We start from the raw sequence: 18,215 nt of genomic DNA on the forward strand, positions 1-18,215 counted from the left end.
CTCTGCCAACACCTTGATTTTGGAGTTTTGGCCTCTTAAGTGTGGGAGCACCAATCTGGTTGTTTTCAGCCGCTGTTTGTGGTAATCTGTTACGCAGCCCTAGGAAACCAATCTACAGACGGCAGAGTCCCAACACAGGTTACCAGATGGGCACACAAGCAAAGGAGCAACGAGTGGGCACAACTGCTCAAAGACTTGTTCTGCTCGATATAGAGCATCTGGCAAATCACTGACCTGTCTTGCTGACAACTCCTTTCTACAGGAAGTCTTTTGACAAAGGAACAACAGAAACTGGTACTCTGGATTCGATCCTGAGTAAGTGGTTGGCAATCCGAAAGTATGAAAGAAACCTGGAGAGACTATGATACAAGGGTGTATTAGGTTCTATCAGGGAGCACAATGCAGAGTCTTACGGCAGTGGGAAGGGCCTGGACCAGGACAGAAGCCAAGCGTTCCTGTTCCTGACACTTCCTAGTTACGTGATGGTAAACAACAAAACAACCTGAGCCAACACTTTGAGCTGCAGGTTTTTAATTCACAAACAAGTAATTTACACTTGTCCTGCCTGTCTCAGGTAACTGTTGTGAAGACAGAACAAGATTTAGGTGTGAAAGAAGTCTGAAAACACTATAAAATGCATAATATCACCACCATTATTACTCTGCAGTTTAGTGATGTTTCAAAAAGACAGGGAATGGCTCTGTGATCAGAAAACGGAAACAGGCTGAGAAAAGAAGTACATAGGAAATGAAACCAAAATATAATAAAAATTAATTCTGACAAAGAAGAGAAGGTATTTATAGAAATCACATAGTTGAAAAGAGATCATTTTGTTATGCACTCAGATTTTTTACAAGTAATGTAAAGAGACAGAACGGCTGTCTAATTAAGCGTCAACATAAGAGAGTGTCACACATGTTTTCTCAGCTATAAAAATGGAATATTAATAACAGATACCTCATAACGCTACTGGACAATAAAATGAGCTAATGAATGTAAAATTTCCCTGTAAATTATAATTATTCTAAAATTATTAGTTGTAAAACTGTTATAGATGCACTCAAAAACGCATAAACTGAAAAATATCAAGTACAAAAAATGCTGAATGTGTGTGTGTTTGGGGGGTGATGACGATGGGTTTGTCATATTCAGTATAAAAGGAAGAAGCAGCTACTGCCCTGTGCAGATGGCATTCCTACAATATGAACAAATGGCAGTGCTCAAAAGCTGGTCCTGGGGCCGGCCCCGTGGCCGAGTGGTTAAGTTCGCGCGCTCCACTTCAGCGGCCCAGGGTTTCACTGGTTCGGATCCTGGGTGCAGACATGGCACTGCTCATCAGGCCATGCTGAGGAAGCATCCCACATGCCACAACTAGAAGGACCTACAACTAGAAATACACAACTATGTACCAGGGGGCTTTGGGAGAAAAAGGAAAAATAAAATGTTTAAAAAAAAAAAAAAAAAGCTGGTCCTTACCAAAGAGAGTGCAAAGCATCTTCATTATCAAAGACAGCATAAAGCTATCATGAATTATATACAAATTATTTTCTGAAAATAATTTTTCTGACTTATTCCAACATGGGATTGAACGTAAACTACATGCTATAATAATTATAAGAGAAATGCATACGCACCAAACTTCTCATTGTTCAATGTATAAAGCAACTGAATGAATTGAGGGCAAAGAGAGTTTACGAAAAGGAAGCCAAAGGAGCAAGGGGATGGAGCAGCAGTGACATACATACAGCCAGAAGGTCATCTGGTCAGGAGACTATAAAGATATCATTTTGCCAACCAAATGTGGAGAAAGAGACATGTTTACCTAACACAAACAAATATGCAAATTCTTCAACTGAGACATAGCACACAGCCTAACAGAAAGCACTGCAGTGAAAGGGAAGAAAGGCAGTTAGTCAGTCCGTCAGCAAAAAAGGATGACTATCAACCAGACTCATGCAAGATCTATTTATGAAACTAATGGGGCAGGAAACACAAAAATATACAAAATGAAGGAAAGCATCAAAAATAGGTACCCTGGAGAATGACGGGAGGAAACATGACCTGAAGCAGCCTATAGCTAACAATTCATAAAAACTGTCCCCGGCGGAAAACCCACAGAGGCAGCAGTCAAGTACAATGTAGTTGAATTTAAACAGCCGTTTATTCCTAACACAAAAACTCAAAAGAGAACAAGAAATTCAGACAAGAGCCTCAATCACAACCAACAAGACATCACTCCTACTCAGCATGTAAACAGCAGGGCACACGACTTCTCCTTCTTAATCACACACAAAGATGACCGCAGCAGCCGCTGCCAAAGGTCTATGCAGAGTACACTAAAAACTATGAAAAGGAATCAAGGAAATCTCCTTGAATGTGGAGTCGGGAGGCCAGAAGGCGAAGCCCTCATCTACTGCCACTGGACATCAATTACAGACCTCAAAAGAAACATGTCATCTACAGACTCCAGCAGTAAGAATTCTCCTTGCCCAACAAGCCCAGCCAATGGGAAACCATCAGCACTCTGAACTCTCGCTGTCCTCCAATGGACTTTTGTTCAAAACAACCCCTCCCAACTTCCTCCTTTTCCTCCGTAAAGTAACGTTCCTCTCCTTTGTTTGCTGGACTTGCCTATGGTTTTTGCTATAGCTTGCTTGTCCCGAATTGCAACTCCTCTGCTATTCCCGAATAAACCCATTTTGCTGGTAAAATAACTAGCTGTTTCATTTTTTAAGACAACATTACTTGGTGCCAAGGAAGTGGGATCTAGAGAAGACCCCCAACAACTCCAAGGGTGGCAAGCAAACAGGTGTCACACCCACTGAGTCCGTCGATCACACTCCTTCCTCACTGACCCTAGATGTGAGCTTCGGCTCTTTGCGTCTTGAGCTCTCCAGGCTTTATTCAAGATCAGTATTTTTTTTTTTTATAAAGCCTTTGGCTTTTCTGTCTAAAGCCTTCGTCCTTTCTGTTGGAAAGGGTTTTCCTTTTTGTGAGTACTCGTTTGGTATAATTTCTATTGGAAGTGTGCTAGCATTCCAAAGGAATCAGGCTGTTTAGGAATTTTTCTTTTGTTCTAGAGAAAAACCTCCGAGAAATGAGATCCCAGTCATCTAAATGCTTTGAGGGTGCCCCCCACTGTTCAGGGACCCCAGCTGGTTTTCTATTTAAAAACTGGGGTCCCTCCTCATGTACATTTCTAACTAAATGGACTGAGTTAACCAAACGTAATTTAGAACACCGATGGCCATTACGGGGAGCTTTCCACCTCCCCAAACTTACTTTTCTCAAAACTAAATTGGACAGCCATGGCTCTAAAATTGGAAAAACTGAATGGGATGCCTATTTCGATTGGTATCTTGAGGCTTCCAATGTTAACAGCATTCTAAAATTGTCTCTTTGCAAAATGCAATTTTTAGATTAACTGAGGCAAACAAACAATTAAAGAAAAACAAAACATCTACTGAGGCTTCTCTTTCCCTCCCTCATTTTCTTTGTCCCTGGACGTGTGGCAGAAGTCTTCTGAGGATCCAAATAAACCCCAAACTTCTTATGTTCCCTGGACTAAGGCCGCATTGTGAGCCACAGTAAAGACTTCCCTAAAGTAAGGAGGACCCCCATAGGTTTGCTGAAGAATTTAACACAGTTGTTCAAACTTACCAACCTGGTTTCTCAGATTTACATCACACGCTGTTAGTCCACGTGCTTGTTGGTGAGGGTCAGGCCCAACACTGGATGAAACTTGCCCGAAGAGAACATCCTGAAAGGGATTTAGAAAAACAAACCCCTAACTTTTGGCAAAATGCTAGAACACACGCTGGAGAACTCCACTGAGCAATTACAGTAGCTTTTCCTAAGTCTGCTGAATGGAGCAAAATTCAGACGGCTAGCACACAAAAACTTAAAGACTCTGTTCATGACTGTTACAATCGGCTCCAAACTGTGTTTAAGGAAAATTCTGATCTTCCTTTAGATGTTGAATCCACTCGGTTGGGCTTTAACTCCACGTTTATTAACAGGCTGAACTGGGATCTTTCTTTGAGTTAAAAGGACCAGGATGGAATGGAATTTGGCAAATCAATTTGCTCACACCCTAGATGATTCAACTAAAAGGAAGACCACCAAAATTCCTAATTTTCGACTCCCACAAATGGAGGCCCCTAAACAAAAACAAAACCCTCCTGGTTTCTGCTATTATTGTAAAAAGCCAGGGGCATTGGAAAAAAGATTCTTACAACCCTAAGCACTCCAGGCGCCTTCAGGCCTCTAGCCGGCCATTCCAATATCCTCCTACTCCCACCGACGGGGCTCCTCCCAATCCTCCCTCTTAATCAGCTCGGAGAAAGAACTCTCCAGATTGGGAATAAATCTCCCTCCGTCCTTACTGACACCGGAGCTACATTCTTAGTGCTCAATCTCAGTGCCACACAGCAGCCCTTGCCTTGGAGCACTAAAATGGTTCAAATAGTGGGGGTCTCTAATAAACCTCAACAGTTTCCTGCCTCTGAACATATTCCCTTTTGTTTAGGCCCTTTGAGAGACACTCGTCCGTTTCTCCTTAGTTCCTTTGTCCCTATTCATTTATTAGGCCGAGATTTAGAAAAGTATCATGCTGGAATTTCTTTCTCCCAAAAGAGGGAAACAATTCTAGAATTTGACAATAGCAATCAAAATAGCCAACCAGGTGAATTAAATGACTCTCTGACATCTTCTATTTGCTCCATCTCTGATGGCACTCGAGCTGAGTCTAGGGACACTGATCATTTGTCTCTACTGATTCAACACCACCCTCTTCATGGGCAAAATCTTCAACTGTTATTGGCAGAATCCATGATGCACCTCCCATCAAGATTCAAATATAGCCCTCAAAACCTCTCCCCAGAACTAATCAATACCCTATAAATAAAGAAGCTCTTCAAGGCATCAAGCCCATAATAAATTCCAAGGCCCAGGGCCACATTATCCCCTGTACTAGTCCCTGTAATACCCTATCTTACCTGTGAGAAAACCCAATGGCTGGAGACAGACGTTTGTCCAGGACCTCTGAGCAATAAATAACATTGTTATCCCTCGAAACCCTGTTGCTTTTAAACTCCTACCCTACTGAAAGCAAATTTTCACTATAATTGATCTATGCCGTGCATTTTTTAGTACTCCAGGTGATAAGACTAGCCAATATCTTTTTGCTTTCACTTGGGAAGAAGGGCAATGCCCCAGGGCTTTACAGAAAGTCCCTCTTTTCACAAACCTTAAAAGCTGATCTGGATGACAAAGTTTTCTGCAGGCTCTACTTTGTTACAACACATACATGATTTGCTTCCGTGCTCCCCCTCTCAAACCTCTTCACAGGAAGCCAGCATCAACTTGTTAAAATTTTTGGCCTTAAAGGGACATAAAGTTCCCAAAGAAAAATTGCAGTTTGCTCCATCTCAGGTTTGATATTCAGGGGATCTGATCTCAGAACAAGGACAACATTTGGATTCAGGCAGGCTTTATGGCATCCTGAACTTCCCAAAACCTAAAACTAAGTGCCAATTACAAGGTTTTCTTGAGCTAGCTATCTCCCAATTTCTCTCCTAGGGCCTAGCCGCTATGTATGACTAAAACCCAACAAACTTGACTGTATTATTTGGGGAGATCAGGATGACACAGCCTTTGGAACCTTGACGAGAAGCTTAATAAAGCTCCTTGCCCTTGGAGAGCCAAATCAGCTTCCCTTTTTCCTCTCTGTAGATGAGACGGACGAGAATGCCCTTGAAGTACTCACCCAAAAACACGGGGACCATCATTGACCCAAAGGGTATTACAGCCAACAACTGGATCCTATGGCCCCAGGGTAGCACCCTTGTCTTAGAGCCATTCCTGCCACTGCCCTTTTGGTTAAGGCCACCGAAGAAACAGTCATAGAATCCCCCTGAACCATCTTTGAGCCCCATGCAGAAGCCCTTCTAAATTCCCCTCACACTCAACACCTTTCAGTCAGTCGTCTCACTTCCTAGGAAACCCTTCTCCTCACGTAACTCTTTCTCCTTGTAATAACCTCAACCCTGCTCCTCTTCTCCCTCCTTCAGTGATGAAACTCCTCATGACTGCTTAACAGTGACAGATCACCATTTGACTCCCAAAAATAATTTTCAGAAAATTCCTCTAACCAATGCAGATTTTTCACTGTTTACTGATGGTTCCTATTTAAAGGATGAGAATGGTAAATGTTCATGCTGGGTGTGCTTTTGCAACTTTTTTTTTTTTTTCTGAGGAAGATTAGCCCTGAGCTAACATCCACCATCAATCCTCCTCTTTTTTGGTGAGGAAAATTGGCCCTGAGCTAACATCCGTGCCCATCTTCCTCTATTTTATATGTGGGATGCCTGCCACAGCATGGCTTGACAAGTGGTGTGTAAGTCCACGCCCGGGACCTGAACAGTGAACCCTGGGCCACCAAAGTGGAGTGCAGGAACTTAACTGCTACGCCACTGGGCTGGCCCCTGCAACTGCTTTTGATGTCATCGAGGCAGCAGCTTTACCTTTGGCTACTTCGGCCCTACAGGCTGAATTATACACTCTTGCTGGGGCTTGTATTTTAGCCAAAGGCAAAGGACAAACATTTATACCAATAGTTGGTATGCCTCTGGGGTAGCCCACGACTTTGGGATGCTATGGAAACAGCCAAGTTTCCTTACCTCTAATCCAGAATCTATTAGATGCCATACTCTTGCCAGCTGCCGGGACTACTATTAAGATCCCTGGGCATTCCAAACCTGACTCCCTAGAGGCTAAAGGAAACCACAGCTCACTGATATTTCTGCCAAAAACGCTGCTCTCAAGGAAACGAACAGCCAAGCCTCTGTCATGGTCCAAAAGAATGTTTCCTCAGATGATCATTTGGAAAAATTGACTAAAGATGCCCAATACTGGGCCCCAGAAAAGGAAAAATAATAGTGGAAATCTAATAACTATTGGCTCAATAAAAAAAGAGAACTCTATTTGGGCCAAACAACAATCCGGTCTTACCAGAAATTCTGAAACTCCCACTCCCTACCACTGTACATGTTTAAACCATTGGTCTGCTGACAAAATGACAGTGTTCATGAAGCAATACTGGTGGGGAAATATTAATGAGGCTGCAAAAACCGCCCACCTCGCTTATCCCACCTGTCCAAAATACAATCCAGAGAAACCTGTTCTCACTGTTCCTGAAAATTTGGAATTGCCTGATGGGCCATTCGAGGTTTAGCAAATGGATTTCATACAGCTTCCCCCGTCTCATGGCTATAAATATGTTTTAGTCATGTTTTGTATGTTGTCTCACTGGACTGAAGATTTCCCTTGTAGACAGGCCATTGCTTCTTTTGTGGATAAAATTCTGTTACAAAGATTACCCCTGCCTGGGGAACCCCTACTTCATAGTGATTGGGAAACCCATTTTATTGGTCAGGTACTTCAATAAGTCTGTGCTGTTTGGCCAGTTTCAGAATATTTTCACTGTGCTTACCATCCTCAATCCTCAGGGTTAGTTGCATACATTAATGATTCTATTGAGACTCAACTGGCAAAACTTTTTGAAACCCTCTGAATGTCTTGGCCAAAAGCATTGCTATTAGTCCTTCTAAATCTCAGCTCCATCCTCTTTGGACCTCATAAGCTCTCACCCTTTGAGAGAGTCACAGGACATCCAATGCTCCTGACCCCTGCCTCTCTTGATATGCAGCTGATAAATGGAGACACACTTCAATATCATAAAGGTCTGACTGCTTCTATTAAAAATAGCCATGCTTTGGTAGAACAATCTTTTCACAGTATGCTCCTGGGAAATGAAGACCTTAAACAACATGCCTGGGTGGCCCCATGGCCAAGCGGTTCAGTTTGCCTGTTCCACTTCAGTGGCCCGAGGTTTGTCAGTTTGGATCCTGGACACAGACCTATACACCACTCATCAAGCCAGGCTGTGGCAGCATCCCACATGGAAGAACTAGAATGACCTGCAACTAGGAGATACAACTATGTACTGGGGCTTTGGGGAGGGAAAAAAAAAAACAGGAAGACTGGCAACAGAAGTTAGCTCAGGGCCAATCTTCCTCACTAAAAAAAAAAAAAGCATACTTAAAAAAAAAAATTCACTCCTTGCAACCTGGAGATCTCATCTACTAGAAAAGACATCTCCAGAAAGCGTCTTCATCCTCACCAGAAAGGCTTCTATCAGATCCTGCTAACCAAACCTTATGCTGCCAAACTTCAGGATTCATGTGTCACGTCTAAGGAAAGCATCAAACTCTGACTGCACACCATCTGTGACCTGAAAGTAAAGGCTTTCTGGAATTGAAGCAGAAGACATCTGACGAGACAGCTTTCCCAGGATGTCAGGACCAGGCCTGTACATTCTTTTCTTACTGTTGTTCTGACTTTATTTTCTCCCTCTCTTCCTTGGACAGACAACAATCTTGTCTGCACTTTTCAATCCCCTGCAAAAGGGGGAAACCTGTTCTTTCCACTACGGCCTTTCAGACATGGCCTCATCATGATCCCACGACAAATCAATCCTTTTACCTGCTTTTTCTGAAGGATTAGAAGCTTCAGAATTCACTTTTTTTATTTTTTAAGATTGGCCCTGAGCTAACATTGGTTGCCAATCTTTTTTTTTTCTTCTTTTTCTTCTCCCCAAAGCCCCCTAGTATAGTTATATATTCTAGTCGTGAGTGCCTCTGGTTGTGCCATGTGGGATGCCACCTCAGCATGACCTGACAAGCAGTGCCACGTATATGTCCAGGATCCGAACCGGTGAAACCCTGGGCTGCCAAAGCAGAGCGTGCGAACTTAACCACTCGGCCATGGGGCTGGCCCCCCGAATCTTTCTTTCATCTGACTATTAACTGACTCTGGATTCTTATCCAAATTCACGTCTCTGATCTTGTAATCTTACAGGCTGTATTATTGGATAACATACTTGGTTCCAAACAACTCTTCTGAGATAACAAAACTGTTTTAATACGTCTGTGAAGTTTTGCTATTTTTGCAAAAAGTTCATCAGCTGTTGCTTCAGGTTTATTCCTGCACTGCGTCTTCCCAAAGCATTCGGTCAATTCTTTCAGTTTGAGTGGGCTCTTGCTGTATTCACCGTTCTATTTTCTAACTCCTCTGGGGAAAGAGAAACAATTGCATAAAATTAGGTAACAAGCACATTGGCTCCAACAATTTTCACCTAAGCCACACAGTCTTTCGATCTATTTAGCTGGTTACCTTCAGGTATGGCTCCTGATTTGGAACCATCATACAATTTGGAAGTCATGTTACTTTTAATTCTGTTTTGCATTATTATTTTTGTTTTGTATCTGTTGCCAGTCAAATCTTTATAAAATCGATGTACCCAATAATGGGATGCTCAACACTTCCAACCTTGATAAGATATAGACTTTAGATGAGAATGCCTGAGAGTTCTTCCTTTCACCCCTCCTCATTACTCAAAAGTGACCTTAATAGGTTTACAATCTGTACACTTTCCCTGCAATGTAGGACATGACACCTAAGAAGGTCCTTTATGGTACTGAGGAACAAAGGCAACTGAATCCAGAAAACTTAACTCTTGACTAGCAATGCTTCTGGAGCAAGATCTTGATCAAAAGGGAAAATGTGAAAAAGAATAAAGGAGACCTCATAAACCGAGTCAGGAGGCCAGAAGGGGGAGCTGTCACCCACCGTCATTTGATGTCAATTAGAGACCCCGACAGAAACATGTCAACTACAAACTCCAGCAGTAAGAATTCTCCTTGCCCAACAAGCCCAGCCAATGGGAAACCGTCAGCCCCTGAACTCTTGCTGTCCTCCAATGGACTTTCGTTCAAAACAACCCCTCCCAACTTCCTCCTTTTTCTCCACAAAGTAACGTTCCTCTCCTTTGTTTGCTGGACTTGCCTATGGTTTTTGCTATAGCTTGCTTGTCCCAAATTGCAATTCCTCTGCTATTCCTGAATAAACTCATTTTACTGGTAAAATAATTAGTTGTTTTATTTTTTAGGAGGACAAAAGAGACAACATGAAAATCATCTGGGGCCACCCAAAACCAACATCTTAGCATACTCTGAGAGAAGGCTGTTAGTCATGCAAATGTTGGGTCATGCCTGATTTGTATTAAGCAGAATTTAAAAAAAAATAACCCATTAAAAGATATTTAGGATCTATACCATGACAATTTTGCTTTCCTAAACTGCATGTTTTGTCTGCAATAAGCTGGAAGGAGAAGAAAGAAAACAAACTTTTTATCCAAAGAGAAAGAAACACTGGCTCTCCTTTCTTTCACCAGCATCAACAACTTTCAACTCTTCTGGCTGTTTCACCTAATAGCTTCCCTATAGTCCTATCTCAGAAGCTTTTCTTGCAACTGCTTGATTCATCCATTTTTGACATTACAGATTTTCTATAATGACAAATAAGGAATTTGTTCACTTATACTCCTAGAACCCCTCCCAACTCGGTTATATCATTATGTGAGGTTAAATTAATTAATCTTTAAATTACATACCTTCCAGTTAAATCAATAATTAATGTTTAAATAATGAACCTTTTTAATGCTTCACTATATGGCAAATAATAAGGTATTAAGAGGGAGAGATCAGCATTTAATTGAAAAGGAGCCTCAGCCATTTTTAAGCTGGAAGTTAGTTACACTTCTTTTAAATCTTGCTCCTCATTTCTCAGTAAATAGTTTTTCACAGTTGGTAGTTAAATGCTATATTGTTTAATCTAATTTCATAGAGAAAGTATCTTCATATAAAAAGGCCTGTTTTTTATCTACCTCAATTACTCATTAGTTGAGGAAACCCTATTCTTTGGGTCTGTGCATGACTACCATTCCGTTGACATGGTGACAATCATAGAAGTTATAAGACAGTGCTTAAGAAATTCTAGTAAGCATCCAAATCTACATGAGTTAGCAAACATGCAGTGTCGGTGACTTTCAAAAATTGCCATTTCATGGAACACAGGGAGAAAGACGCGGGGAACAAAGTAAAGAGGGCTTCCTAATTATTAACAGTTTTCATGCAACATTCAATTACAAAAGCATGAATTAAACCAAAAGTTTGTGAGGGGAATATGTGCACAACACTTACAAAGCACATGAATTACTCCTGGAATTAAAATGATAAACAAAATGACATGCAAATTATAAAAGGTAACTTGATGGCCTACATATTACCAGAAAACAGCTTAAAAGGCGGGATTACTTATCTAGAGGGAAGTTATCAAGAAAAGAAATCACTCCTCAACAACTTGGATTTCTAGTCACTTGCAGCTGAAAGAAGAAAAGGGCAGGGACAGGAGAAATCAACTCCCAATCGCCAGGAACCATGCCAGGCATCTTCTATACGTTTGTCATCTTCACAGCCCCATAAGGTCGGCATTGTTCCCGAACTGTAAAGGGGAAGATAAGTTATCTGTCCAGAGTCCACAGTTGGAAAAGGACTCTAAAGTCACGCTCTTCTTCCCATAGGACCCTCAAAGTCAGCCCACTCAGACAAGAATGCAAAGATTACAGAACAGGGTTGTCTGATCTTGTTATCCCAATGCTCCAAATCCCATGGGCCCTACCTCTCCTTCCCCTTAAAACATAGTTAATAGTATTTTTAAGGTTTTTCCTCCCAGTAATTGAAAATCCTTCTTTGAAAAAAATTACAAGACCCAAAAGAACCACCAAAGCAATTTTTAAGAAATGAACTTTGGTTATCAGATCTACCTATCAAGGAATGATTCTAATTACTAGATATTTGACTTTGGGGATATTATTTACTTTTCTAAACTTTGGGATTTCTTCAACTCCAAATGGGGAGTATACTACTTCCCCCTCATACAGCTATAGCAAGATTTGATTAGACAATATTCATAATATTATAGTCCAGAAAGTGTAGATACATAGTCAGTAAAAGGTAGCAAATATTAAAACTGGTCATTTATTCTGTCAATCACAAAACAAACAGTCCAAGGTTAGTGCATTCATTCAACAGACACTGACCGGGCGCCTCCTACATGCCAGGTATTTTTCTAGGTGCTGAGTACAGCAGTGAACCAAACAGGCAAAATCTGTGCTTTCACAGAGCATACTTTCTAGTGGAGAGAGAAAAATAAAATAAAATAAATATAATATCCCAAGTGGTAAGGAGTACCAGGAAGAAAATACAGAAGGAAGGGAGAGTGTATGGCTGGGGGTAGTATCTTAGTTAAGAGTAGGTGAGGTGACACCTGACAAGGTAACATTTGAGCAAAGACGTGGAGGAAGTGCAGGAGTGAGCCAAGTAAAGATCAGGGGGTCCAGGCTCCAGGTGGAGGGAACAAGTACAAGATGTTGAGGCAGGTACATATGTGGACGACTGAGGAACAAGATGTTTTGTCTATAAATACAACACCAAAAAACCCCAGAGCCTCATAAATAAATAGAAACAGGATTCATGGCTGCTCCTTTTTGAGCACTACATAAAAGAGGCAGAGGAGAGACTGAAAGACACTCATTCCCCCAGCCCAGCATCCCAGTGTGGTCTGAACGCGCCCCTCGCAGGTATGCCTTGTCTGACTGACCCATCCACCTAGAGAGACCGCCTTCTTCTAATTTGCACACAGCCACCATATGAGCCAACTGCAGCCCCGGCAGGACTTCCCTTTCAGTAGAATTTATTGGGTCTATAGTCATCAAAGTGGTGTTAATATGCCTGTCAACTGAGCAATGGAAACAGACTAATTATGGTGACTTAGATTCTATAATGATGCTCATTAAAAAGGAGTTATAATGTGAGATAACCACAGTTTTCAGTGTTCTTCTTTATCTTGCCATTGATAAGATTTTTTTTAATCTAATAAGTTAAAATAAGGCCATGTGACATACACTGGATCTGGCTTCTGAAGACCCAAGTGCAAGTCCCCATGGTGCATTTTCCCCAAAGGCACAGCGAACAGTTCAGCCTAATTCGGTTTCCTCATTCGCAAAGGGAGGATAAGGAACACTGCCCTACCTCACCAGGCTGTCGTGATAAATTTTACATTTCAAAGGTAACCATTCTTTATTACTAAGATATCAAGTAAAAAAGAAAAAAAAGGCAAGTGCAATTATAATAAAAGTAGACAATGTTTTTATGAAGGAAAAGACCTTGTGTCTATCCATAGACTTTAAACTAAAAAGGTTAAAAAAAATCAAATAACCCCAGGCTTTCATATTAAAAAAATTAAATTCTTTGCTGCTGAGGAGTTCCATCTGTTGTTGGTGCTTAAAATGCACCTAGAGGGTCAAAAGTGCCATGGCGATGATGATATAACATCATAACAAAAATAGCAATCTGCTGATGGAGGATTTCTCCCAAGAGGACATCGGACGAAGTCCTCCTCTCCTGGGGGTTGATCAAGTCTTTTTTTTTTTTTTTTTTAAAGATTTTATTTTTCCTTTTTCTCCCCAAAGCCCCCTGGTACATAGTTGTGTATTTTTAGTTGTGGCATGTGGGACGCCACCTCAGCATGGCTTGATGAGCAGTGCCATGTCCGTGCCCAGGATTTGAACCGACGAAACCCTGTGCTGCGAGCCAGCCCTGATGGCCTAGTGGTTAAAGTTCAGCGCTCTCACCACTTCAGTGGCTCAGTTCATTTCCTGGTGGCGGAATCATATCACTTGTCTGTTAGTAGCCATGCTGTGGCAGCAGCTCACATAGAACTAGAAGGACTTATAACTAGAATATACAACTATGCACTGGGGATTTGGGGAAGGAAAAAAAGGGTAAATGTTCAACCTTCAGAGAAAGAAGTCTATCACCAGATTGACAAAGTGGTACATGAGAAACCTACAAGTATTTTCTGAAGACAAAGAAATGCCTCAAATTGCCAAAGCTTTTGCCAGGCTTCTGATATAAAAAGATGCAGATTAATTATCAGGAGACTCCTAGTAGATCAGCACATATTCTACAAAGAGAGATTTGGGACCAGCATAGAGGCAACAGGGGAGAGTGGTTAACAGCACTGGCACCAAACTGCCTGCACTCACATCCTGGCTCTGCCACTCACTCTTCAAATACACCTGTAGGATTTTGGCCAAGTTACTTGACCTCTTTGTACCCCAAATTTCCCACATGTAAAATGGGGAAAATAATAGGATCTACTTCTTAGGATGGTCATGAAGATTAAATGAGAATGTATGTGAAGCATTCAGAAGAGAGTGGACACACATTAAATGTCATCTAAGTAGGGCTACCATTTAACTTACCATTTAAACTGGGACAATTCCGTGAATGAAATGGGACGCTATTAATAATTACATCAAGACTGTGCAAAAACTGAGACTGTATTAGGCAAACCAAGACATACGGTCACCCTATAAGTAAGCGGTGGAAGAAGGGAGAGAATGTGAGCAGAGGAAGGAGAACTCCCTGCTTCATCTCTTTATATGGAGGCTGCCCATACATGCAGGTACCAGAGGTGAACATCTGATTTATATTTTCCTGCATGCTCATACGTTAGAGCTAAATGAGCACACAATTTTTGGTTGTAAATAAATGGTTTCAATTAATATACCAATCAATATTGGCACAATTCCCTCAAGATTAATAACAAGCATCCAACAAATATTGAGGACATGGTAATGGCATCAGGCAGAAAGATGATAAAACTTGCTCCTCGTCCTCAAGAAGCGAACCACCAGTTAAATGATTCCTGCAGGTACTTTCCTGCTAATAGTTCCCCGAGGCCATTGTTACAGCATGAGATACCAAAGCAGGAAGGTATCTCAGAGAAATATTGGAAAAGATGAGAAAGGCAGCTTGAAAAGTGAACATAGGAAAAACGAGAAATAAAGTAATTCATTATTTTACACAGCACTGTCAAATAGATTAAGACATTCTAGAAAGAAAAAACAAAATTTACAAAATATATTTGTGGCAGATCGCTTTTGTTTTAGCCTACTCAGCATCCATTTCCTTTCTTTGTGGAATTATTTCTCTTTCATATGTGTAATCTTATTAGAAACAAAAAACTCAATTTGGAAGAAAACATAATGAGAGAGAGAAGAAGGAGAGAGAGAATGAATCAATCAGGGACACTATTAAGTGTGTTGATAATGGCTCAAAGAAAGAGTCCTCACATTTTAGAGACAGGTACTGAAATATTTATAGATGAAATGATGTGCTGTCTGGGATTTGCTTCAAAATACTCAGGGGCAGGTGAGTGGGTATGGATACAGATGAAATAAGATTGGGCCTGAATTCATGATTGTGGAAGCTCAGTGATGAGTACATGGGAGTTAATTATTCTATTTAATTTTCTTTAAGTTTAAGTTTTTCATAAGAAAAAGGATTTTTTACTTCATCTACAATATGGTTCCAATTTTACAAAAGCATTTCTCTCTGTTCTTCTATCTGTATATATGCATGGAAAGCTATCTGGGATAATGGTCACCTGGTGTTAACGATGATTATTTCTGGGTGGTGAGATTTGGGATAGCTTCACTACTTTCATCCTTGAACTTTCTACATTATTTGAATTCAAAAGAATAATCATGTTATCTTCCCAAAAATAAAAGAGTGATATGTCTTAAACCAAAAGTCTAAAGTAAAATATGAAAAAACGTTAACATTAGTTAAATTTGGTGGGAATATGGATGATTATTTTCTATACGTATTTTCTGTATTATTTTCAATAAAAAATTAATCTAGTACTTATGAGAACTCTCTACATATGGTTTCTCAATCTTGGTGCTACTGACATTTCGGGTCAAGTAATTCTTTGTGGCAGGGGGCTGTCTTGCTCACTGTGAAGTGTTTAGCAGCATCCCTGGCCTCTACCCACTAGATACCGGTAGCACCACCACCACCCTAGTGTCACGACAACTAAAAATGTCTCCAGATACTACCAAATGTGCCCTGGGACGTAAAATCACCCCCACTAAGAACCACTGCTCTAGCATATCATACATCTTATCCAATGCACTCTCAATTTGGCAAAACACAAATTCCCCAATCCGTACGTATACCCTGCATATCTAATAAGAATTTTCAACACTGTATCTTTTTCTTTCTTATTCTTAATTCAGTTACTAATACTCTACTTGTAGTTCAGACTACTCCAAGTAGATAAACCAGTTTGCTGCCGCAGATTTAATGATTCAATGAAAACTAAACTGCTTCTGACACTTCTTTTATTCAGTTCCAAAGCCTGAAATTAAAAACCTTAGGCTATATATAGTACTATGACCTCCAAGAATATGGGAAAAAGCATTAAAAGGTTATATAAGCCTATCTTCTTAAAATGTACTACTCAACCTTTGGTCAAACTAAACAGTCCTACGACATGCCCCAGAGCAGAGTAACTCTTCAAGAGGAAAGCTCAAAGGAGAATACAATTAGCATCTAGCCTCTCAAAATAAGATCCGCAGACCAGCAGCCTCAGCATCACCCTAGAGCGCATTAGAAATGCCGAACCTCAGGACACACCCCGACCTACTAAATCAGAATCTGCCCCTTAACAAGCTCTCCAGGTGATCTGTGCACATGTTAGGTTTAAGAAGCAGTGATCTAGCTGTTTTTATACAAACTTGTTTGAAGCTGAAGTTTGGTGGGCTATATTCTTGTATAGAGAGTAAGTTTCTTATACTTAACGGAGGTGAAATTAAAATTGTATAATTACAAAATAGCCACAGAGTAAGAGAAAAATTAATGGAATCCACCTCTACTACCCCTGAAAAACTATTTATAATCTTATGAAACCAATCTGAAAGATGAGACAAATGCCATATTTTAAAATCAAACTGAGAAATCCAAATAGTTATTTATAATGGATCCCTCCCATTAAGAAAGAAGAATTTAATTAACTCTCCCAGTGAAGAGTTAAGCTGGTCTAAATAGCATAAAGCTACAGTTCCTAAACCTGGCTGATTATCCTGGAATGTTTACTTTTTTTAAAATAAAGATTTCTGGGACTTACTTCAGACACTGTGATTCAGGAGGGCTGGGATTCTGTATTTCTTAAAACTATTTTAAGCCATTTCTGATAATTAGTTCCATTTGAAAATCACTGTCTTAAAAGGCTTTTTAAACAGATATCATTTTCTTTCTCACTACTTTTTAAAATAATGGATATGCATTTGGCCTATTTCAAGTAACCAATATGTAAAAGACTATGAGTCTAAGGACTAACAAGTCTTGAGGAAACAAGTTTAGATGAAAGTGAGATCACGCGGTCTCAATCAACCACACCTAGAAAAAGGTTGGTCGGCCCAGCCGGCAATCATGCAGTGCCCTGGAAGAAAGGAATCATTTCTGAGTGTCTAGACTTGAACTTGATTCTACAACGACTACCCACAGCAATCCCTTTCAGTACCATAGTGTACACAGTAGCTTAGAAATATTCTTTTAAAGAACAAATGATGAACACTGAAGGATTTTATGAAATATCCTCTAGATAAGTCGCACTGCCCTGTGCAAGATAAGAATGCATCAAGGTCTCTAGAAAGGTCTGGAATTCAAGAAAGAAAAATGAGAAACAGATAGAAGAGGAGGAGGAAGAAGAAGAAAAAGAATTTTTCCCAAGACAAAAATTTTGGTAGCAACCCAACGGGCTATTTCATGAATCTGTCCATTTCTTTTCATCTCCACTGTCACTATCCTAATCTAAGTTACTATCATTTATACTGGGGCCTCATGACTGGTTCTCCCCATTTCCGCTATTGAACTCCTTACTTCATTCTTGACGTAGCAGCCACAGCAATATTTTTAAAGGTCTTTGAGACAGAGCCAGTGACTCACATAATAAATGATAAGTTCAGAAGTCATTTCTCCAGCAGATGTAATACCAGCGATCAGAAACGGCAGCATCAACATCTGTCTTAGCTCATTTGGGCTGCTATAATAACAAAATGCCACAGATTGTATGGCTTATAAACAACACAAATGTATTTCTCACAGTTCTGGGGCTGGAAGCCTGAGATCAGGGTGCCAGCATGGTCAGGTGAGGGCTCTCTTCCGGGCTGCACACCTGTATCCTCACATAGTAGAACGGGGTTTAGAGACCTCTCCGGAGCCTCTTTTATATGGCACTAATCCCAGGAGGTTCCACTCTCATAACTTAAGCACCTCCCAAAGGCTCCACCTAGTAAGATCATTACCTTTGGGGGCTAGGATTTCAACACAGGAATTTGGGGGAACACAAATACTGAGACCACGGCAATACCCTTAATCAGGCATCCTCAACCAAGGTCCGCC

At 40.7% G+C, this 18,215-nt stretch overlaps 1 protein-coding gene across 4 annotated transcripts in view; it reads right to left on the reverse strand.

The window, feature by feature from the left end:
- The window catches only part of SCAI (suppressor of cancer cell invasion), a 143,496-nt gene that overhangs the window by 82,858 nt on the left and 42,423 nt on the right, over positions 1–18,215 (reverse strand). The window contains exon 3 of one of the 4 annotated variants that reach the window (XM_023628855.2): positions 3,665–3,760. The exons of 2 other annotated variants lie outside the window; for them this stretch is intronic. The gene's annotated coding sequence lies outside the window, so the exon portion shown is untranslated. Of the gene's footprint in view, positions 1–3,660; positions 3,761–18,215 lie in introns of all 4 variants that reach the window. One more of the 4 variants, XM_023628857.2, reaches the window with a different exon arrangement.

This window comes from Equus caballus, chromosome 25 (assembly GCF_041296265.1).
Source record: "Equus caballus isolate H_3958 breed thoroughbred chromosome 25, TB-T2T, whole genome shotgun sequence".
Classification (NCBI taxonomy): Eukaryota; Metazoa; Chordata; class Mammalia; order Perissodactyla; family Equidae; genus Equus; species Equus caballus.